Here is a 23,787-nt window from a genome sequence, read left to right as displayed (position 1 = left end):
ATCTATGCCTGTGGTTATAGCCCTGTTAGGGGCTGGGCTGTCTGCGCTGTGTTCATGGGGCAGGATTAGTGTAGGGTGCGCAGTAGGCCTTCACAAAGTTTGTGGGGAAACACTACTAACTCCATTTAACTCCACTTTCCATGAACTTTTTGAAGCCCCCTCACATCGTGAGTCTGTCTCTTTGGCTTCGTAAAAGAGATTAAACCAGTAGTGAGCAGACATTGGGGAAGAGCCAAGGAGGTTCCCCCAGAGCTGTTGTCCCCCAGAGCCGGCACTCGGAGTGCAGCCTTGTCACCGCCTTAGCTGTGAGAGAACACATTTGTGGGTGTGAAAGGGATCCCTTGGGTTAGCAGCCCTGGAGAACTGGGTGGGGTGCATACACGGAGCTTGAAAATGGGGTGAAGCCCAGTGGTGTCCTGGAGGCCTGTGGTCATGTCTGAGAAAGTAGGAGGGTTTTCAGTGGTCATTGGATTGGACTGCAGCCTTCGTGTGACCGCTTGAGCAGTGCGTATGAACCTCTCGCTACACCTGCCTCGTGGTTAGTTGGTTGGTTTACAGCGTATCTGCTTTGTGACATGCAGGCGAGGAAGACAATGCTGCTGTTTCGTGCATAGTTGGTGCAGCAATGTCATGTGCTCTTTCTTTATAGAATAACGTGTGCGTGGTGTATTATAGATGCACCAGTTCTCTGAGCCCTCCTGCAAGTCCTGTTGGCTGTTTGTCTGTCTCACATTGGAGTGGGCTAGGATGGAGAGGCGGCTGAGGCCTGGCCTGGTGCGTGCTGCTGTGGGCTCCTTGTTCATGGGGGCTCAGCGATGCCCGCACCTCCACTCCAGGTACTGCCATCCCCAGGGGGCACTGTGAGCACCTGCCTCGCAGGACTGTGACGAAGACACTGTGAAGCCGTCCATGTCTCAGTACTCAGAAGTGAGCGCAGTTCTTTCGGTGAAAAACTGAGCCCCAGCGAGATGGGGGCACTTGTCTGGGGTTGTATGTTAGGGGATTGTGTCTGCCTGATGCTCCGCCCACTTGCCCTCGTTCACCTTGCATCTGTCTGTCTGCAGGAGAGGGCAGGCCCAGGATGGGACTTCGTTTTACCCACACCAGCAAACCCTGCATTCCTTCTTAGAGAAACACCCTTTGGCATGTCTGTTGGAAAGAAATACTGAGTAACCTGAGTGTTAGCTGGGGTGGGCGAGTCGGCCATGGAGTGCTGATGGCTGAGGGGTTCTGGGTATAGACAGTTCCTGTACCTGCTGACAGGAAGCTCAGAGTTGCTTTCCGGACGGCTCATCTGGGGCCTCCTTGGTTTGCACTGAGGTGCTGCTCGTGCGGTCTCACACCTTCCGGCTTCTGTGCGTCAGGCCTCGGCTCCGCTGCTGTGAGCCTTGTCACAGTAAACAGCTGTTTGTGTCTCTTCTGTGTTTGTAGAGTGCTTGTAACAGCTTTCAGCGCCCTGGTGTGACACTGCAAGGTCGGCAGTTCAAACGCACCAGCTGCCCCTCAGAAACCCTATACAGGGTCGCTATGAGTCTGAATCGACTCGACGGCACTTTACAACAACAGCAATAAGGAAATGACTGAAGACCAGACATGTTGTGTTATGGAGTGACATCAAGGACATGAAGAAAGCAAAAAGTCATTAAAAAGAAGAGGGGGGGAACCCACCAAAATGGATGTCAGCAGGGACCCTGAAACTTGCTGTTGAACAAACACAGAGTAGCTAAAGCACACGGAAGATGTGACAAAGTAAAGCTGAACCAAGGTTTCCCAAGGGCAGCTGGAGAAGACAGTGAAACTGCTAATGAAATAATGTAAGACCTAGAGTTGGAAGAGTATGCCTGGCATTTCTGAAGCTCTGAGAACTCTAGGCTTTTAGTTATGATAGTGAAGGATTCTATGGACAAAAATTTGAACAATGCAGAAAACATCGGAGAAGATGGAAGGAATGCATAGAGACAGACACTATACCAAAAAGAATTGGTCAACGCTCAGCCATTTCAGGAGGTAGCTTGTGACCAAGAGATGTCAGTGCAGAGGGAAGAAGGCCAAGGTGTACTGAAGGCGTTGGTGTAACCAAGTCTTCAGTAGTTGATGGAATACCAGTTGAAATGTGTAGAAGAACAAACATCTGTCTTGGAAGAAGTTGAACAAGAATGTTCTTTACAAGCAAGGATGGCGAAGCATCATCTCAAGTACGTTTGACAAGATATGAGGAGGGACAGGTCCTTAGACAAGGACATCATGCTTGGTAAAGTGGAGGGGCATTGAAAAGGAGGGAGACCCTCAACAAGATGGACTGGCACAGTGACTGTAAAGTGGGCTCAGACATCACAATTGTGAAGATGGCACAGGACTGGGCACTGTATCATTCTGTTGGACGTAGGGTCTCTCTGAGTCCGAAGTAGCTCGATGGCACCTAACAACCTGAACAGGATAACATTCAGATTGTGTGTCACATTAATATCGTCCTGAATCTAGGTGCTAATCCAAACCGTTCACGTATGGGTTCACGGAGAAGCTCCAGCTGACCATCTGTCAAAGAAAAACTCCTCTCCAAGGCCCTTCCTCCGTGTGGGAGGAATGCTATAGTGCCCCTGTGGGTCAGGCCTGGAAGCTCAGCAGCTGTGCTGTGACCTACTGGCTAAACTGAGGGGATGCTAAGTAGGAGGGTGGAAGAATATCACGGAATCCCACCAGCTCGACTCCCATCCTTGGGGTACAGCTGCAGGAGCCCAGAGCAGTGGACAGATCCTTTCATAGAAGCATCACTCTGTTTGAAATGGCCAGGCAGAGGGACAGTCAGTAAGGGCCACAGCGTCTGTTCTGTTAATGCGTCAGTAGGGTGGGTTTCACACTCAGGCCCCCGCCTGCTGTCAGAGGCTCCCAGCTGTGTGAAGGACACGTCCTCCCAGCCTCCTGTTTGGTGTGGGAGTGACGCTGACGACAACAGCATCTGAACTGTCGTGTGTGCTCAGCCACTGTATGAGTTCAGTGTAGCGTAGAGATTACTGTGACCATTTTATAGATGAGAAAGTTTTTGGGTGGTAAAAAATTTGCCCAGGCAGCAAATACAATACAGGAGGCCAGAAGGAGGCAGGAGAGAAAGGGAAATGGAAATGGGGAGCCCAGGGCCGGAAGTAGGAAGATGCTATTACAGTGAGGATTGTCCCGGATGCAGGAGATAAAACACGGGTGAACTTGTTGGCTGGGAAACTAACGTGCTCTGTAAACTTTCATCCAAACCACAATAAAACGTTTGTTTTTCCTTAGCATATTCTGAAGGTCATATGATAGGCAGGTGATACAACCTTACTAGCTGAAAGTGAAGAGAACTTAAAATGCTTACTGAGATAACAGCCTTCGGTATGAATTGTACCTCAGTGTAAAGAAAACAAAAATCTTCACCATTTGGACCAGTAAATAATATCATGATATATAGAGAAGAAATTGATGTTGTCAAGGACTTCATTCTTCTTGGATCCGCTATCAACACTGACGGAAGCAGCAGTCAGGAAAACAAATGATGTATTGCGTTAGGCAAATCCGCTGCAAAAGGCCTCTTTAAAGTGTTGAAGAGCAAAGATGTCAGTTTGAGGACTAACATACGCCTGACCCAAGCCATGGCATTTTCAACAACCTCATAGACATGTGGAGTGCTGGTGTGGCGCTGTGGGTTAATGAGCCAGACTGCAAAGCCGTTTGAACTGGAAGGTTGGCGCTTCAAGCTGCTTCTTGAAAACCCTATACAGGGTCGCTGTGGGTCGGAACCGACTCAGTGACACTTCACAACATCAACATATACATGTGAAAATTGGACAGTGTATGACTGTAGAAGAATTGATACATTCGCGTTATGGTGTTGAAGAATATTAAAAGTACCAGGGACTGCCAGAAGGAAAAAAACCAAATCTGTGTTAGAAGTATTGCTAGAATGCCCCTTAGAAGCCAGGGATGATGAGACTTCACCTCTCGTACTTGGGACATGTCATCAGGAGGGACCAGTCCCTGGAGAAGAACATCGTGCTTAGTAAGGTGCTGCAGGGTCAGTGAAAAAGAGGAAGCTCCCTAATGGGATTTGGCACCTTGTCCACAGTAATGGGCTCACACATAAAAATTGTACGGATGGTGCAGGACCAGGCAGTGTTTTGTTCAGTTGTGCATAGGGTCACTCTGAGTCAGAACTGACTCAACAGCACCTAACAACAACAACAACAACAAAGGCAATAAAGGACAGCTGCTCAGGACTCAGGTGCTGGCAGGTGGGAGGGTCCATGTCTCTCACTTCTGTTACAGCTAGCTCTTCCTCCGGGGGCAGAAGCCCTGTGCAAAATTGGGAGGGAAACAGTGCCACCTGCTGGACGAATGCTGCACCTGTTCCCTACGCTCACCCCACCCCAGTGTTGCACTTCCTGTTAAATGAGTCAACCATGTTAAATGTATTATCTCGGTTACTTAACTGCAGAGCATTGCAAACAGTTCTGCAGCACCAGTGACCCCGCTTCTACTGAGTATAGAGTGTAGCTTCATCAAATAGTGTGCAAACGGGAATTCTGCCTCTTGCTCCCAGCAGTGGGCACGTGGTTTTCCCTGATTCACCCCACGTTCACAGTGAGAGGAGGGACGATTGCTCCCTCCCACAGCCTACCTTTCTGGAACATGGACTGTTTATGGAGGCAGTGGGAGTAGGGAGTTGGAGAGGTGAACTGACAAGGGTATTTTGGATTTTTCTTTGATGTCATGATTTTTTTTTAATGTTTTGTTGTGAGTTATGTGATAGTTTACATGGGAGAACATTAGCTTTACATTCATCTTATTGTATATCGTTCCATTGCCATGGTTACAGCCCCCTCCATGCATCATCAACCAACCAAAGGATATACTCTGCAAGCCTGCGCCCTGGTCGTCAGCACACAGGCCCCTCTCCCTCTCTGGGTCTAGAGCCCCCAGCCACTCCATCTCTCCACGTCATCATCTCTGCCTCCATCGCTGGTGTCACTGCTTCTCTGGGTAGGGTCCCGCACTCTGCTCTCCTCCCTAGATCTCATGATTTTTTAGTGGATATAAATGTCAACATTTAAAAAATAGGTTTTCTGTATTAAAAAAGATAAGTATTAATAAAAATGTCAATGAAAAAAATAATAACATGGATGAACCTTAGTGAGCAAAAGGAGACCTCACTTAGAGGAAAATAAACAAATGTCTATAATCCAAATGGTATTGGTGGTGATGGGATGGGAGTGAAAGGGAGGGGGCTTTATGTGGGGGCATTGCGCTGTGCTGTGTTCCTGGTGCTGGAATAGGGGTGCTGTGCTGTGTTCCTGGTGCTGGGGTAGGGGGCGCTATGCTGTGTTCCTGGTGCTGGGATTATGTTGAAAACGAGGGTGAGAATGGTTTCCCACCTTGAATGTAACCAGTGCCAGTGAGGTGTACATGTAGAAATTGTTAATGTTTTGTTGTTTATACTTGTATTTTCACAATTCAGAGAGAAAGCCAAGAAGATTTGAACAAACATGGCTTCCGTAGGTGACCAGATGCTTAACATCTTATGTCATTGGGGGGATGCAAGTTCAAACCACGATGAAGTCACATTACAGCTCTGTTACAACAGCTGACATTGAATCAGCCAAAGCTGATGGGCTTGTGGGACTACCGGAGTTCTTGTGAATTACTGTTGGGGATGCAAAATGGTACAGCCACTTTGGAAACTAGCTTGGCCATTTCTTATGAAGTTCAGCGTATACACTTATCTTAAAATGCAGCGATCCTCCTAGGTAGGTCCCCAAGAGAAATGAAACATATGAGGGTGAGTCAAAAATATTGCTACAAAATCATGGAAACAGTTATTAAACAAAAATATCAAAATGAGAGGCTGTTCTTTCTTGCCATGTCTTCCATGTAGGTCTTTTCATTTCTGTAGGCGAGTTTTCATCTCTCACCCTTCCCCAGATAATTGTGTGCTGTTCTATGTTCAGCACTTCAAAATGTAAGCTTGGTGTCCTCAAGGAACTCAGAGTCTACATTCTTTTTCTAATCAATTCAGTTTTCCATTTTCTTAAAATTTCTTCCCAATAGTTGTTGTTAGGTGCCATTAAGTCGGTACTGACTCATAGCGATCCTGTAGAACACAGCACGAAACACTGCCCGGTCTTGCATCCACCGCCCAGTCGTTCTGTTTGAGCCCACTGCCGCTGCCACTGTGCCAGTCCAGCTCACCGATGGTCCACCAAACATGATATTCTTCTCAAGGGACTGGTTCCTCCTGTCTGAAGTATGAGAAATTCTGAAGTGTGGTCATTCCTGGCTTCTGAGGAGCATTCTGGCTGTACTTCTTCCAACATAGATTTGTTTGTTCTTTTGGCAGTCTACAGTATTTTTAATATTTTCTTCCAACACCATAGCTCAAATGCATCAATTTTTCTATGGTCTTCCTTATTCACTGCCCAACTTTCACTTGCGTAAAAGGTTACTGAAAAATACCGTGACTTGTGTCAGGCGCACCTCAGTCCTCAGAGTGACTTTGTTGCTATTGGATACTTTACAGAGGTCTTGTGCAGCAGATTTGCATAATGCAAATACATTGTTTGATTTCTGAATTGCTGTTAATGGTTGATCCAAGAAGAATGAAGTCTTTGACAACTTGAATGTTTTCCCCGTTTATATGGACGCTGTTTATTGGTCCAATGGTGAGGACTTTTGTTTTCTTTAGCTTGAGGTGCAAACTATACTGAAGGCTGTGGTCTTTGATCTTCATCAGTATGTATTTTAATAAGTCCTCTTCACTTTCAGTAAGCAAGGTTTTATCATCTGCATGTCGCAGGTTGTTAATGAGTCTTCCTCAATCCTGATGCCTTGTTCTTCTTCATAGAACCCAGCTTCTCAGATTATGTGCTCATCATACAGATTGAATAGGTATGATGAAAGAATACAAGCCCAGCTCACACCTTTCCTAAGTTTAAACCATTCAGTTTTTCCTTGTTCTCTTCAAACAACTACCTCTTGGTCTCTGTACAGGTTTCTCATGAGCACAATTAAGTGTTCTGGAATGTCCATTCTTTACAGTGTTGTCCATTGCTTGTCACACTCCACACATTCAAAATAGTTAATAAAGCACAGGGAAACATTTTTCTGGTATTCTGAGCTTTCAGCCAAGATCCATCTGATGTCAGCCATGATATTCTTCATTCCACGTCCTCATCTGAACCCAGCATGGACCTCTGGCAGTTCTCTGGCAATGTATATTTGCAGTAGTTTCTGTAGTACCTTTAGTAAAACTTTACTTCTGTGGGATATCAGTGATCTTGCCCGATGGTTTCTGCATTCCTTTGGCTCACCTCTCTTTGAGTTGGGCACAAATATGGATCTCTTACAGTAAGTTGGCCAGGTAGCTGTCTTCCATATTTCTTGGCATGGATGAGTGAGCGCCTCCAGTGCTGCATCAGTGTGTTGAATGATTTCAGTTTGTATTCCATCAATTCCTGGAGCCTTGCTCTTTGGCAGTGTCTTCAGTAAACCTTGGACTTCTTCATCCAGTACCATCGACTCTTGATCACATGCTACCTCTCGAAATGGTTGAACATTGACCATATCCTTTTAAGACAGTGACTCTGTATATATCTTCTTTTGATGCTTTCTGCGTTATTCAGTATTTTGCAGGAATTCAGTGTTGCAAGTTAAGGCTTGACTTTTTTGTTCAGTTCCCTCAGCTTGAGGAATGCTGAGTGTGTTCTTCCCTTTTGGTTTTCTAACTCCAGATCTTTACACATTTCATTATAATATTTGACTGTCTTCATGAGCTGACCTTTGAAATTTTCTCTTCGGCTCTTTTACCTCCTCATTTCTTCGACTATCTTTAGCATCTCTATGCTGGAGAGCAAGTTTCAGAGTCTCTTCTGACATCCATTTTGGTCTTTTCCTTCTTTCTTGCCTTCTTAATGACCTTTTGCTTTCTTCCTGTATGATGTTCTTGATGTCATCCCACAACTCTTCTGATGTTTGGTTTTTAGTGTGTAATGCATTATCATCTGTTCTTGAGATAGTCTCTAAATTCAGGTGGAATATGTTCAAGGTCATATTTTGGCTTTGGTGGACTTGTTTTCAGTTTCTTCAGCTTCAGTCTGAACTTGCATATGGTGTGTTCCACAGTCTGCCCTTGGCCTTGTTTTGACTGATGACATGGAGCTTTTCCATCATCTCTTTCCACAGATGTAGTCATCAGTTTTTTTGTGTATTTCATCTGGTGAGGTGCATGTGTATAGTCTTTTTTTTTTTTTTTAAATGTATTTTAAAAAAGATTTTTGCAATGAAAAAGCTGGTTGTTGTTGTTGTTAAGTGCCGTCGAGTCGGTTCCGACCGTAAAATTCCTTCATGTGATCTCCAGCATAGTTTGTCACCAAGGCCATAGTTTCTAACGACTGATTCTTCCTGTTTCCTATCTTTGCATTCCAATACCAGTAATGATCTCTGGTAGCGTAGTGGTTACAAATTGGGCTGCGAACCTCACGGTCAGCAGTTCGAAACTACCAGCGGTTCCGCGGGAGAAAGATGAGGCTTTCTGCTCCCGTAAAGATTTACAGCCTTGGAAACCCTGTTACAGGGTCGCTATGGGTCGGAACCGACTCCACGGCATTTAACAACAACAACCAGTGATGATTAATACATCTTGATTGCATGTTTGATCAGTTGCAGACTGAAGAAGTTGGTGGTGGTGGTTTTTCAGTGCTGTTGAGTCAGTTCTGACCCACAGTACCGCTGTATAGGGTTTCCAAGGAGCGAACTGGTGAGCTTGAACCTCCAACCTTGTGGTTCAAACCAACTTTGTAGTCCATCGCATTAACCCACAGTGTCACCAGCCAGGACTCCGACAAAGTTGGTAGAATTCTTCAATTTCATCCTCACTGGCTTTAGTGGTTGATGTGTAAATTTGAATAATAATGGTATTAACTGGTTTTCCTTGTTGTTGTTAAGTGCCGTGGAGTCATTTCTGACCCATAGTGACCCTGTATGGGTATACCCTATCACAGAAAGTGTTGTACGTCTAGATCCTGATGTGTTCTTTTTGATGATGAACGTGATGCCCTTCCTTCTCAGTTTGTCATTCCCGGCATCGTAAACCACGTGATTGTCCATCCATAATAGCCAGTACCAGGCCATTTCCGCTCACTGATGCCGAGGATATCAAATGTTTATGCATTCCATTTCATGTTTAACAGCTCCCAGTTTTCCTAGATTCATCCTTCGTACATTCCATGTTCTGATTATTAATAGGTATTTACAACTGCTTCTTGTCATTTTGAGTTGTGCCCCATCAGCAGATGAAAGTCCTGAAGGCTATACTCCCTTCGCGTCATCACTGTCAACTCTACTTCGAGGAGACAGCTCTTCCCCAGTCATACTTTGAGTGCCTTCCAACTTGAGGGGCTCATCTTCTGGCACTGACAGTATTCTGGTGCTCATCATCGTGTTCCAGCATTCACTATTCCGGTGCTATCAGTATCCACTACTAGTCATAAGGTTTCCAGTGAGTAATCTGTCTCCCCTTCTTCGTTGTCTTTTTTTGTCTGGAAACTCAGCTGAAATCTGTCCACCACAGGGGACCCTGTTGGTATTCAAAATATTGGTGGTGTGGCTTTCAGAATCACAGCGGCACACGAACCACCACAATATGACAGACTTCCAGAAGAGTGGTGGGTTCTGCCTAATAAGCCCCCATGATCATCCTGTGTCCTTACAGAAAATCGATCAAGATTATTCCCTTTGGAATTCTTCCCCAGAGAGTCACCATACCCCTCTGTGCTGACCATTCTGCCCTGAACTGTAGACAAGTGTGTTCCTGAGAGTACCTCTCTGCGGCCACTCACCCACAGTGGACACTTGTTGAGCCACCTTGTATTTACACTAAACTCGTGCTTGTCTGAAGTGAAACCCTAGCAGCAATACTTTTTGACTCACCCTCATTTGTTAATACACACAGCTGTTGTGCAAACACACACACACACACACACACACACACACACATCCACACTAACACACTTACTGAAACCAGATTTTCTTCTTAGTTGGGTTGAATTCTGTTTTTCTGGATCAGTTTTCATAGGCGTTTAACTGAACTGGATTTCCGCACTACTACTGCCTCTGAAGACACACTGTTTTGGTTGATTTATTAATTTGATTTATTCATGGCCCAAAGCCTTCCTAATGTGTTTTGTCTTTTGTAATGAGATTATATATTATAGGCATCATGTAATTAGCATAAATGAAAGCTGTTTTAAAAGTTAAAATATTTTAGGACTTCTTTCTTGTTCAAGCTCTTCTAGTTCTGGAGAGAACTTGTTTTACCAGCTTAAAAAGTTAATAAAAAATACATTCTCTCTGATATTAATGAGACAGATTTAATTATGCCCTCTTCAGCGCTACCTTTCCATCATCTATAATTGTCGGGAATTAATTGTGGTTTACACATCTGGCAATACTCTTAAAATGTACACAGTAAATCCTGAAGGGTAGCGCAGTTGTGAATGGTGACGTTCTTAGCAGTAGCCTGAGAGTTATTTGTTCCTCCTCTGTAGTGCTCTTCATATTGTGCTGGGACAGCTGTACCATTTTCCTCATTAATAGACATTGTCCAGGAAAGTCACAACCCGAGGGGGGAGGGGAGTGGAGGTATAAAAGTCAGGCTGTGAGTGTGTGAACAGTGTGTGGCTCTTACTAACTAAACAAGCCATTGTTTGAGCTGCTCAGCTCTGGGACACAGTGGAGCAGGGGTGGGCACGGAGTCCGAGGTGGGAGGAGGGGTCACACTGGACTCCCTGAACTTGCTCTTGTTTCTTTATTGGTGCGCGCTTTTTGAGGTCGGGGCTGCTGGACTGGCTCTAGTAGGTTGTAAGGATGGTGCGCGCTTTTTGAGGTCGGGGCTGCTGGACTGGCTCTAGTAGGTTGTAAGGATGGTGCGTGCTTTTTGAGGTCGGGGCTTCTGGACTGGCTCTAGTAAGTTGTAAGGAATGGGCAGTATACAGGTGTGACCTTTCGACATGTGGCTATTTGAAAACATTGGCGTCCTCTCTTCTCCCCTAGCTGGGTGGGTAGAAGCATTCTCCTGTGACGGTGTGGTGGTCTAAGCGGTATACTCTCCTGATGGAGTAGAAGAGGGGCATAGCGGCAATGGTACAGCTGCACCTAGAAGGGAGAAAGGAAGTCACACAGACATCACCCCACAAATGCCCAGTGGGCATTCATCGCCCAGGTTTTAGGGAGTTCTGGTGTGGTGTTGTGGGTTAATGCACTGGACTGCAAAGTCGGTTTGAACTGCAAGGTTGGTGGTTCAAGCTCACCAGCTGCTCCTTGGAAACCCTATACAGGGCCACTGTGAGTCGGAAGTGACTCGATGACACTCGACAACCATAGCAGCAGATTGTGTGTGTGACTTCTCTCTGGTCTATGAGTTATGCCCTGTCTACAGAGACAATGGCAGCTCGCTGAAAGCCTCACATCAAGTTGGGAAATAGATGTTGGAATAAAGTTGTGTATTAATTCCCAGAAACTTGTTTTCATCCATACAAGTAACATGTTTTAAATGTTGACCATGACTTTGGGAAGATGGTAATAATGAATTTTTGTTGCCCAGAGAAGGTAAGGGTTCTGGTGTGGCGCTGTAGGATAAGCATGGGGACTGCAAGGTTGGTTTGTACCATAAGGCCGGTGGATCATACCCACCAGCCACTCCTTGGAAACCCTATGCAAGGTTGCTATGAGTCACAACACTTCACAGCAAAAACAAGAAAAGCTAACTTTTTCCCTCATTAGGACACTCGGTATCTGTTGCTGTTTGGCTTGAAGCTGGCAGGTTCAGGGAGTAATCCTAAAAACCAATAGAAAAGGAAACATCTAGATAGAAAGAGTTGTTTTTAGAAATGAACTTTACATGAAGAAATAGTAGAACAGATGGTTCGAAAATGTAACTCAGTGTTGTAGCAGAGACTTAGCTCAATAGAGGCATGGTTGTGGGTGCTAAGTTCTGTCCAGTTATTTCGACTTATAGAGACCCTCTGTAGGATTTCTGAGGCTTTAAATCTTTGTGGGAGCAGAAAGCCTCATCTTTTCTCCCTTGGAGCACCTGGTGGGCTCAAACCACGGTCCTTGTAGTTCCCATCCAGCACATGATGTTTTTGTTAAGTGTTGTCGAGTTGATTCTAATCCATAGCGACCCAGTATAGGGTTTCCAAAGGAGCAGCTGGTGAGCTTGAAGTTCACGCGACTTTGCAGTTTGATGCATTAGCCCATAGTGCCACACCGGGACTCTAGCACATGGTAAGTGTGGGTAAACACTTCAGAGATCACGCAGTCCACAGCGGTCTTAGGCAGGCAGTAAAGGTGAGGCCTGTCCACTGACTCCATGGAGGTGGTGTCTGGTCAGAATGCTGTCTGCTGCTCACCCGTTCTCCTGCTGTGTCAGGATGCATGGCACCCACCTCACTGGGTGTTGGGAGTGTTACCTGGAAAAGCAGGGGTAAAGATCTGTAGCAAACAAGTTGAGGAACACAACCTTCTTTAGTGACCCCTGCTGCATTTCAGCCTCTCAGGTTTCTGGGGAAGAACCTGGTGTGGCGCTGTGGGTTAATGCGTCAGACTGCAAAGTTATTTGAACTGCAAGGTCGGCAGTTCAAGCTCACCAGCTGCTCTTTGGAAACCCTATACAGGGTCGCTATGGGTCGGAATTGACTCTATGGTAATTGACAACAACAACAACAACCTGTCCCAGTTGTACATGCTGCCACCTGGTGGGGGCCTCACCCATCAATCCCATCAGCACAGTCTGCTTGTGTGTCCCACACAACTGTATTGGAATGCATATTACCTCAAAAACGGTTTCCCCTTGATTTCAGCATGCCTTTGGTTACTACAACTCACAGTACCAACAAAGAATTCTAAGCGGGAAAACAGTTCAGTCCATGAACATGTTCCTTCATCTCTCTGTGCTTCCATTTTCTTTACCAGGAAACTAGTCTTGGTTGTTAATGACATCTGCATGAGTTAACTTTCAACTACCTGCCTTTAGGCTTGGAGCGTTGTCAGTAATAACTTGGTTTCATCACTGTTACATACTTTTTGTTATCAATGTTGCTGTTTTTTCAGTAATGCGGCTGCCACATAGTAAACAGTCAGTAAATGATAAATCCAAGCCAAACCCATGCACATCGGCGACCCAGGTGGACAGAGAGCTGCCCCGTTGTGTTTCTGAGGCCGTGTTCTTTATAGAAGCTGACTGCTACAGCCCTGTCTTTCCCCAACAGAACAGCTGGTGGGCTTGAACCACTGACTTTTTGGTTGGCAGCTGCCAGGATTCCTTCAGTACAGGATCCGCATTGGTTTTGATTCTGTCTCGCAGGTTCCAGCGGGTTCCTTTGTGTCTGCCTGTATCCTCCTCCTTCTTCCCAGAACATTCGTGCCTGCTTTGTATAAGTGCCCTTGAGTCAGTTCTGATTCATAGCAACCCGATATAGGATTTCCAAAGAGCGGCTGGGTGGGTTTCAACTGCCGACCTTGTAGAGTGTAGCCCAGTGCTGTAGTTTTATTACATCGTGATCTGAGAAGATGCTTTGTAGTATTTTGATGTTTTAAATTTTATTGAGATTTGTTTTGTGGCCTCATCTATGATCTGTTGTGTAGAAAGTTCCAGGTGCACTGAGAAAGAATGTATATTGTGCTTTTGTTGGGTTGAGGGCTCTGTTGTAAGTCTGTGAGGTCAAGTTGGTTGAATGTGTTGTTTAGTTCTTCTCTGTCATTATTGAGTGTCGTTATAGTTGTTTTGGTCTTCATTGATAGCGGTATATTAAAATTTCCTGCTGCCCTTACAGGGAGTGTGGTGGCTCCAGACGATAAGTACTGGACTGCAAACCACAAGGTTTGTGGTTCGAGCCCACCAGCAGGAGAAATTTGAGGCTTTCTGCTTCCAGGATGATTGAAACCCTTGAAAACCTTGAGTTGCTGTGAGTTGGACCTGATTCTTCCTTCAGTTCTAGTAGAATGTGATTTGTGTACTTTTACCTCTTTCATTGGAAGCATAGCTTTTTATTATGGCTATGACCTTTTTTTTTTTTTTTTAAAGTTTTTATTGTGAATTATGTGATAGTTTACATGGGAGAACAATAGCTTTACATTCATCCTATCTTATTTTGTTTCATTGCAATGGTTACAGTTCCCTGCATGCATCATCAAACAACCAAAGGGTACACCCTGCAAGCCTGCCCCCTGGCTGTTTACACACAGACCCTCACCCTCCATCTCTGGCATTGTTGCTTCTCTGGGTAGGGTCCCGCACTCTACTCTTCTCCCTTGATGGTCCCAGGGACCTCTGCTCCTGGATTGCAAAATCAACCAACTCCCCTCCTTTGGTTACAAAACTATGACCTCTTTCTAATTGACCCTTTAATTTTGATATAATGTCCTTTGTCTCTTATGCTGATTTTTGCTTTAAAATCTGTTTTAATTAATTAAATTAATTAAATCTGTTTAAATTAATTAATCAGAGATTAATATTGCCACTTCTCGTTTTTTGATTGTCATTAGCATGATGGGTTTTTTTTCCCCTATTTGATTTTTATTCTGTTTTTGTCCTTGTTAGATGTGTTTCTTATAGACAGCATATTGAAGGATCCTGTTTTCTTATCCATTCTGCTACTCTGTCTCTCGTCAGTGATGCATATACTTCATTGAAATTCAGTGTAATTGACAATAGATGTATATGAATTGATTGCTGTCATTTTACTGAGTGTGGTTTTTTGTGAGGCTGCTGGTTTCTTTGTTTCACATAATTTTCTGCACTAAGTTCATTTTGTTTGTTGGTTTTCTTTTTCTTTTCTTCATTTCTGTTGTTAATGTTTACTTAGTCTTTCAGATTTTTCTCTTTTTTATATTGATGTGAAGGTGTATTAATTTTCTTAGCGATTACCCTGTAATTTATTATTCCCCCCCCTCATTTAAAACAGTCTGTTTTTATCTCAAAATCTACTTGACATCCTCACCATTTGGAAGTTCTGTATCTACACTATTCCCTCATTTTTACTTTGTAGTTTATTTTACTACACATTACTGTATCTGTTTCCTAATTTTCTGTCTTGTTAGATTTACTTTACTTTAAATTAACTTTAATATCTGGTATTGTTTTAATCTCAGGTTGCTGTCTGCTGTTGTAGTCCAAAGAACACCCTTTAGCGTTCTTTGTAAGCTTGGTTTGGTTATTATAAATTCCTTCGCTTTGTGTTTATCTGGAAATGTTCTCTTTTCACCATCATTTTTGAGGGACAGCTTTGCTAGGTAGATGCTTCTTGGTTGACAGTTTTTTTTCTTTTGGAGTTTTGTGTATGTCATCCCATTGCATTCTTGCCTGCGTGGTTTCCGCTGAGAAATCAGAGCTTCATCTTACTGGTTCTCCTTTGAAGGTCACTTCATTTTTCTTGAGCTGCTCTAAGGATTCTTTCCTTGTCTTTGATTTTGTAAAGTTTATGATGTATCTTGGTGATTTTCTTTTCTTTTGGGGTCCTATTTTGGCATTGTTTTAACTTCTTGAATGCTTATTTCTTATCTTTAATGATGCTACGGAAGATTTCTTGCAACAACTCTTCAACAATTTCTGTGTTGATTGTTTCTTCCTGTCCTAGAATTCCAGTCATCATAAGTTATTCCTCGTCATGGTGTCCCACGTCAATCTCAGGCTTTCTCCAGATTTTTTCATTTTTTGTGATTGTTCCTCTAGCTCCATACTCACTAACTCAGCTTCCGCTGCTTTGAACCTATTCCTTTGCCCTTTCAGTTTATTTTCAATTTCTGAAATGTTAGTGTCAATCTTGTGGATTTCAATTAGCAGGTTTTGTATTTGTTCTATTTGGAGATTTGCATTTATTCTGTCTGTCCTTGTAATGTTTTCTTGAATTCTTCTGAAGTTTTTTCCTGCGTTTTCCTTGTGATCTTTCTGCCAATTTATTGAAAGTACCTAAATATCATTTAAATTTTTTTGTTTTCCTCTAGTAGTTCCATTACCCTTTCTTCCTCGGAAAGAGTTTCTGGCTCTGCATCTTGGTCATTTGTTTGAGCCACTGTCTTGTACTTCTTCGTGTGAGCTAATGTCTTCTGCTGTCTCTGAGTCGGTGTTGTGTTCTTGTACTTGTGTGTAATTGATGAAAGCATGTTGGTGTGTTCTTAGGCTCTCACCAACAGTCTCCTGGTGGCTGTAATTGTTGTTGTTAGGTGACATCAAGTTGGCACTGACTCATAGTAACCTATGCACAACAGAACGAAACACTGCCCAGTTCTGGGCCAACCTCACAATCATTGCTACGTTTGAGCTCATTGCTGTGGCCACTGTGCCAGTCCATCTCATTGGGGTCTTCCTCTTCTTCTCCGAGCTTCTACTTTACCACACATGGTATCCTTCTCCAGTGACTGGTCCCTCCTGACAATATGTCTGAAATGTGAGAGATGAAGGCTGCCCATCTTGGTTCCAAGGAGCATTCTGGTGGGTGTAATTAGAGAGTGAAAATGTGTGTACTGTTTTTGGTTCACTGTTTGTACACCTCAGTTTAGAGTGTGGATTTGGCTGGTGTTGCCTTCCATCTCTGATCAGGTGGTTACTGGATGGAGCTTCAGAGTCTATGGTAGTAGCTGAGCTGCATGGGCATGGTTGTTGTCTCACGTTGGATGGGATGAGAGTCAAAAACACAAGAAAAAAAGACAAAACAAACAAGCAAACAACAATGAAAACAGAATATAATATAACAAAAATAGGCAGCAAAAAGAAATAAAAAATATAAAAAGAGGGACAGGAAAATAAGTCTGTACAGGAGAAGCCTGAGAGAGAAGAGGCAGGAAACAGAGAGTAAGATGAAAAGAGACTAGAGGGTGGTAAAGAAAAACCAAGAGGAATAAAGAAAAAAGAGGAAGAGAGTAGAAATGATAAACAAGAAAAAAAGAAAAGCAAAAAATGGAGATAGGATAAATTCAGGGAAAGGGAAAGAGGAGAAGAAAATAGAATAAACAAACAAATGAAAACAACTAAAGAAATAGAACCAAAACCAGTACAGCTGTTGAACCCAGAGGGCAGCTGCGGGCAGGGTGGCTGGCGATGAGGGTTTCTGCAGGACTCATTCATTCTGGTCTAGACTCTGTGGGTTCTGATCCGGGTGCTAAGGTGGCCCAGCGGGTGCCCACCTCCTACTCGGTGGCTAACTGCTGTGTGGCTGCAAACTCCTGGAGAGTAGGGCTTGCTTTCTGAGTGGACTAGAGTGGGGACTGGCCACCCCTCTGGTCACCAGGGGTACATGCAGAACCAGAACGAAGCATCCTTTTCCATCACCTGCGATTCTGCCCTGCCTGACTTTCTCCAAAGCTGCTCACAAACGTTCGGTGTGACTGTGCTATGTCCGGCAAGCTGACTACAGACCACACACCAGTCTCCTCCTTCCACCCCCTGCTCAGCTTATCCTTCCATTAGGTATTCAGTGCACTTCTCTAACCTTTACTCTGAAGCTCGGGGTCCAAGCTGATTCATTTGTTCTCTTGTAGCGTAGTGGGTACGAGTCAGGCTGCTAACTTCACAGTCAGCAGTTCGAAACTACCAGCGATGCTACAGGAGAAAGATGAGGCGTTCTGCTCCCGTAAGGTTTATAGCCTCGGAAACTCTATGCAGGGTCCCTGTGACTTCATGGCACATAACCACCAACCACCACCATCTTTGTTTGCATCTTTGTTTGCCGGAAGTCTCCGAGTTTTTTATTTTGTTATGTGGAGTTGGGACGGGACCAGCCTGATCTCTGAGACTTGATATTGGTTCATTTTCTCCATTTTATAATCTTGAGAACACAAGATTTTCCTTGCTGTCGAGTCAGTTCCAACCCATAGCAACCCTGTATAGGGTTTTCGAGGAGCAGCTGGTGAGCTTGAACCACTGACCTTGTGGTTTAAACTGGCTTTGCAGTCCAGCATATTAACCTGCAGCGCCACGCCAGGACTCCATGGTTTTCCTGGTGTCATGGAGTTGGCTCCAACTCATAATGACCCTGCACAGGGTTTCCGAGGCTGTAAATCTTTACAGGAGCAGAAAGCCCCGTCTTTCTCTCGCGGAATAGCTAGTAGTTTGGAACTGCTGACCTTGAGGTTCACAGCCCGATTCGTAACCACTACGCTAGCAGAGCTCCCTCCCTAGCATGTTATTTATGTCTTTACTCAGTGAATCTCAGGCTCCTTGGACGGCTCAGTATTGGAGGGGAGGCAGGGCCCTTGGCAGATGCCCCCCAGGCTGTCTCGTGATTCAGAGAGAATGTCCCTCCCTGCCTGTCGCCTTTTGCTCCCTGGTTCCCCACCCTTGAGTCTTTTGTGGTAGTAGCTCTCACAGGGTCACCACGAGGTAGAATCCACTTGGTGATACAGCAGGGCAGGATGTCACAGGGAACATTTCCCGACACAACCTGTCCTCCTGTGTAAGGTTCAGATATGCTTGTGAGCCTCTTCCTTTCCTTCTGTCCCCCACCTCCCCGCCACACTTGGTGTTGATTGATTTGTCTAAGAAGAATGATTGATTGGGGCCCTGGTGGCACGGTGGATTAATCATAGGGTTGCTAACCACAGGATCACTGGTACAAACCTTCAGTCTGCTCCACAGGAGAAAGATGAGGTGTCTGTTCCCATAAAGATTTACAATCTGGGAATGGGTCTGGCTCGGGGTGGGCATTTCAGACAGGTGAGGAGTAGACATGGTTAATCCCTGGTCACACTTCTGGATGTAGATTTACAGACCATGATGAAGACAGTGAAGGCCCCTGTGCTGGGCTGGGGACGGGGGCGGCGGTGTGGTTGGACACAGAATAAGGAAAGCCCTGTCTCAGGTGAGACCCACTCGAATGATTTTTCAGCTCTGACCTCTCTGTAGTAAGGGGGATGAACCACTCCCCTGGGGTTGTGTTGAGGATTAATGCACCGCTTTTTGCCTTTATTTTATTATTACAGTAGAGCCTCTGGCGCAATTACTGGTTTGCCATGCTGTTCAATATGAGCACATCTTCTCTTTTTGAGTGGTAACAACATCATTCCGTCCCCTTCTCTGTTCGTCACAGATCTGTGGCCCAGTTTGTTCCCTGACATTTGAACACATTAGTCTTGGGCCTCTAGGAATCGTGTTCTGTTATATCCTCATTAACAGATGCTGATAACTGGATCTGAATTCAATTCCAAGCCCTCTGGAGGGGGAGTGGTTTACTGTAGATACTGGGTCCCCTCTTTCCAGAGACCTCCTTGTGCCCTGTGGGGGCAGGGAGTACGGTGCAGCATCCTGATGTCCCTGATGAATGGACCAGGATGTCGTAACTGCTTTCTCTTTTCCTGGTTGTATGGCCTGGTCTCTAGTCTTCCTTTTCTCATCTTCCATCTTCCGTGTGGAAGCTGTCAGTAAATACTGAGTTTGCTTAGTAGATATACAAAGTACATGTTGTTGTTGTTAAGTGCCATTGAGTCCGTTCCGACCCATAGCGACCCTGTGTAGAGTTTCTGAGGAGTAGCTGGTGAGCTTGAACCGCCAACCTTGCAGTTCTAACGGCTTTGCAGTCTGGCGCATTAACCCACCCAGTAATTAGTATGTAGGCTATGGTGAAAAGTCATTCCACACCTACTTATCTAGTTGATTCCGACCAACCTTGTATGGGAATTCCAAGACTGGAGACCATTGCAGGAGCAGCTGGTGGATTTGAACCTCTGACCTTGGGTTAGCAGCCCTAGGCCTAACCCCATGGCACCACTAGAGCTTCTGAGGCTGCTGGAGGTAACCTGGTGCTGGGTTTTCATTTCTGTGAACCCCGAGATCCCGTGGCGGACCCACAGGTGACTTGGATGCGCTGCAAGTTAGGTGGTAGTTCAGGTGAGACGCCAGCACTCTCAAGGGCTGCTCTGGTCTACTGCTCAGTGCGAGCACCTTGGTCTTCCGTCTGTGTGCGTCGTGTGCGTCACTCCTCCCTTTCTTTCTAGTGCTGCCTGGGGTCAGGGTTCATAGTGGTGACTGGTGTGCTGCCCCTGCGTCCCTGTCCCTTGAGCTCAGCCCACTGCCAGGAGCCTGGACACAAAGCCATAGTCAGGAGGAGTGTGTTGCTGAAGACAGCTATGCATCCTGTTCTCCTCATCATTGTTTGGAAGTTGCTGAGCCTCACTCAACCCTCTGTCACTGTGGAGAGCATTTGAGTTTTGCTTGGTTTATGGGATCATGCTACTCACAGAGTTGCTCCTTGCAAATAGGAAGGTGAGCCCTTGAACGCAGAGCCTTGCACTTCCTTACTGCTGTGCTTCTGACAGGACCTGGACTGAGTTTGAATCCAAAGCAAAAGCCCTTGGTGAAGGTAGTGAGACTCTGCACTTGGGTGGGCGGCACCACACTGGTTTCTGAAGCTACAAAAAGAAAGCCTGCATAGTCCCTGGGAGTCCTGGTGAGGCGCTGTTAGGATGCGCACTAGACTGGAAACCCTATACAGGGTCACTCCACGGCACGGCACGTTACAACAACATAGCCCTGGTGGTCTCAGGACTTGCTGTTTTATGTAAAACTCTTACAAGAGTGTTAATCTGGGGAAATAAATACTGTACCAGAAAACTGTCCCCGCTTCTCCTCCTCTTGACTTCATCAGGTTGCGATTCTAACTCTGAGGTCAGGACAGGCTGGAACAATGCCAGCAGCATGATTGTGAAAGTCAGAATTGTTTGGGGAGCCATCTACAGACCTGGCTTGTAGCTTTGTGCGTGTCTCTCTCTTATGTAAACTGAAGGCGGTTGGGTGTGTTGATCGTGGGCTGAGATTAGCATATTAATAAGGTGCTGCTGATGGGCCTGTTTTCTCCTCCCCGCCTCCTCCCTCCTCTGGAGAGAAGCTAGCCACACAGCCCCGGGAGGCTCACGTTCCCGTTCCAGCTGCTTGCTTTCTGTCCGTGATGGCCCGGGCTGTGCTTCTGATTGGGGAAGAATGAGGAGACAGCCACTGAGGGGTATCCTTCAGGCCGCTGGAAAGTATCACAAAAGGGGGAACACCCACCGAATTTGGCTTCCCACCGGGGAAGGAGCATCCAGGCAGGGGTGCAGTGGGCACTTTGTGGGGCTCCTGGCTCCCCTGGAGCCCATTGGACAGGGTGCATGTGGTGGAAACTGGCCGGCCCCGGGGCCCTGGGAGCAACAGGAACCGTCTGTATGGAGAAACTCGCCTGTGGTCCGTTTCCAACGTGCTGGGCTAAAGGTATGAGTCATCCACAGGCTGCTCCGTTCACTTTTCGGCACTAACATGGTGGATAAGAGTTTTTAAAAAGTTTTTTTCAAGTAGAGTTACAGGTAAATTGGAGAAAATAGAAAACTGGGTGTGTTCTGCATTTGCAGCTCTTCCATAAAACCAGCTAGAGACTTTTCCACCTGGCACATAACGGTTTTGTGGAAATGCTTTCCAAGTGCGTGAACTAACCATCTTCTTGTGTTCTGGCTTGTGTCGTATCGACATGTGTGTGGTTTAGTATTGCTTTGAATCCGACATCTCTGTTCTCTGGGAGGGATGTTTTGGAGGAGGGGAAGCAGCAGGGCGGTGGGAGGAAAGACTTCTGGACATGCTGTGTGCGGGATTGAAACGCCATGACACTTTCACGTGAAGGTTCTAGGGGTTTGACTTCGGTTTTTAAATTCAAATAAAAAGTAGCGTTTTACCACTGGAAACAGTACTTCTGACGCTTGTTTCGAAGGGTAAAAATATCATATAATTCATGCATGTATGAAGCTAAATAAACTAGCTGCTTTGCCTGAAAGCAACAAGAGGGAGTATTTATTTAGCTTAGGAGGAAAAGTCCTCCACTCCAGGAAGAACTGAATGAAAACATTTGTTCTTATCATTTATAATGTGTTTAAATACCCTGCTAATCTACGTGAGGATGTTTTAAAGCAGGGAGCTGCCCAGAGCAAAGAGCTCTGGTCTGTAAGTAGAGCTGAGACGGACAGGATCCGATGTTTAGAGGAAAACGTCAGCACCAGTACGTTGATGGGTTATTATTAACAGCCTTGCCATCAAACTTGCTTTCATTTTTGGAGTCATCCTTGGCATCTATCTTCTAATTCCTTTCTTGGCCTTTAGACATGTGGAAAACCTGATGTGTTGGGACTATTTGTTGTCTTGTGGCCCACCTGTCACTGTATCACCTAATTACATATTCCGAGTAAAGATTGTGCTGAGCTGGACCAGTGGGTGTGATGTCCTGTTGTGGCATAGTCCAGCATGCCCAGTAGCTGTGTCCAGCAGCCAAGAGCTCTGTACTTGTTGGTTGTCTCTGTAGACTGGCTGCAGTCCTTTTACATAATGGTCCTCTCTTGTGTGAGCGCTTTCTGTGGCCTCTGGAGTCCCCTGGAAGCCCAGGCGCCCAGGCGGTCTTCACTGATCAGTTACTGGATTGCCTTTCATTCCAAGTGGCTTCAGAAATGTTAACTTTGCCTCAAACCTTGGAGCGTGGCAGCCTAGTCACCTAACCTGATGAATGACATCTGCTTTATGATGCAGGGGTGGGACTCACACAGAAGATGGAAAAGGATTCAAATGTTTGGGCCATTCATTCAGGAGGTGGCTCTGGGTCTGACCACACTGTACTGGGAAGCTGGTCATCCTGTCCCCCCTAGATAGAACACTACCCATTTGCACATGGTCTCCTAGCCGGCTTCCTGTCTGTCTGCTCACTTTGTGCTCTTGGTCTGGAGCAGGAAGGCAGGAAACCTGCTCCCGTGCCAGGCTCATTTTTGTCTGTATGATACAAAGATAGTGGTGTGTTGAAATCTGCTGAACTGGTTATTTTCAGGGATGGAAGTTACAACTTTTAGATAAACAGTGAAAAGCTCAAATCCAAAGAACATACGAATCTCTGTTTGCACTTGGCCATTCTAAACCCCTCATTCGATCTTATCTGTCCTGTTAACCTGAGAAGCAGGAGCAGTGGCCCAGTTTAAGGAGAGATTGAAAATGCTTTTCAGAGCAGGCTAAAGAGAGTACAACAGCTCATTGTATTAAAAGTAACACAGTGTTGTGGACTTCACAGCACCAGGTTGTATGTGTATACCTTGGATCGGAACCTTTGCTGCATCCTTCCTGTAAGCTAGGGGGCTGTCCTGCCAAATTTGGTGCCGAGAATTCACTGTAGGTCTTTTCTGGTAAGAGTATATTTGAAAGTGTTGGACAGGATTTTGCTCCCACATGTGTCCAGCTCTTCCTGGATCTGTGTTTTAAGACTGTCGTTCGTAATTCAGAGTGCCTACAACACTGCATGTAGAAGGCGCATCTGTTGGTTTCTGCAGCGTGTTCACTCTTGTGTTTACCATTTTCAGAGGCAGGGAAGGATTAAAGAGGGGTCGGAGATTGGTTGGGGAAAGTGTGTTTATTGATTTCTTCTGTATCTTTCAGTGTAGATTGAAATTGGATGAGTGATGAAGAGATCACTTGTGTGCTTCTGTGATGTGCGGTCCAAGTCCTACTCATTCTATTCTGTATGAATAGTTTCAATTCTGTACACATTAACACAGGCACACACAACTCTCTGTAAAGACCCTCAGCATGTACAATTCTCTCCCATGCCTCTGACCCCAGTGACCAACCACCTCTTACTATTTACATTTGTGTTTCTCTCAGGCACCTGATACTGACCTTGCCAGAGGTGAGGGGTCAACCACACCCACAGCCATGCAGTCAGTTCTGACTCGCATTGACCCTACAGGCCGAGGCTGCCCTCTTTATGGAAGCAGAAAGCT

At 45.4% G+C, this 23,787-nt stretch overlaps 1 protein-coding gene across 1 annotated transcript in view; it reads left to right on the top strand.

Moving 5' to 3' along the window:
• The first annotated feature begins 23,330 nt into the window (after window positions 1-23,330).
• PTK2 (protein tyrosine kinase 2) overlaps window positions 23,331-23,787 on the top strand; it is a 150,005-nt gene continuing 149,548 nt past the window's right edge. The window contains 1 exon segment of the mRNA XM_006878226.1: window positions 23,331-23,359. The gene's annotated coding sequence lies outside the window, so the exon portion shown is untranslated.

Source organism: Chrysochloris asiatica, unplaced genomic scaffold (genome assembly GCF_000296735.1).
Source record: "Chrysochloris asiatica unplaced genomic scaffold, ChrAsi1.0 scaffold00001, whole genome shotgun sequence".
Taxonomy (NCBI): domain Eukaryota; kingdom Metazoa; phylum Chordata; class Mammalia; order Afrosoricida; family Chrysochloridae; genus Chrysochloris; species Chrysochloris asiatica.
Note: the sequence above shows the minus strand (reverse complement) of the source record. Positions and strands in the feature narration are given on the sequence as shown.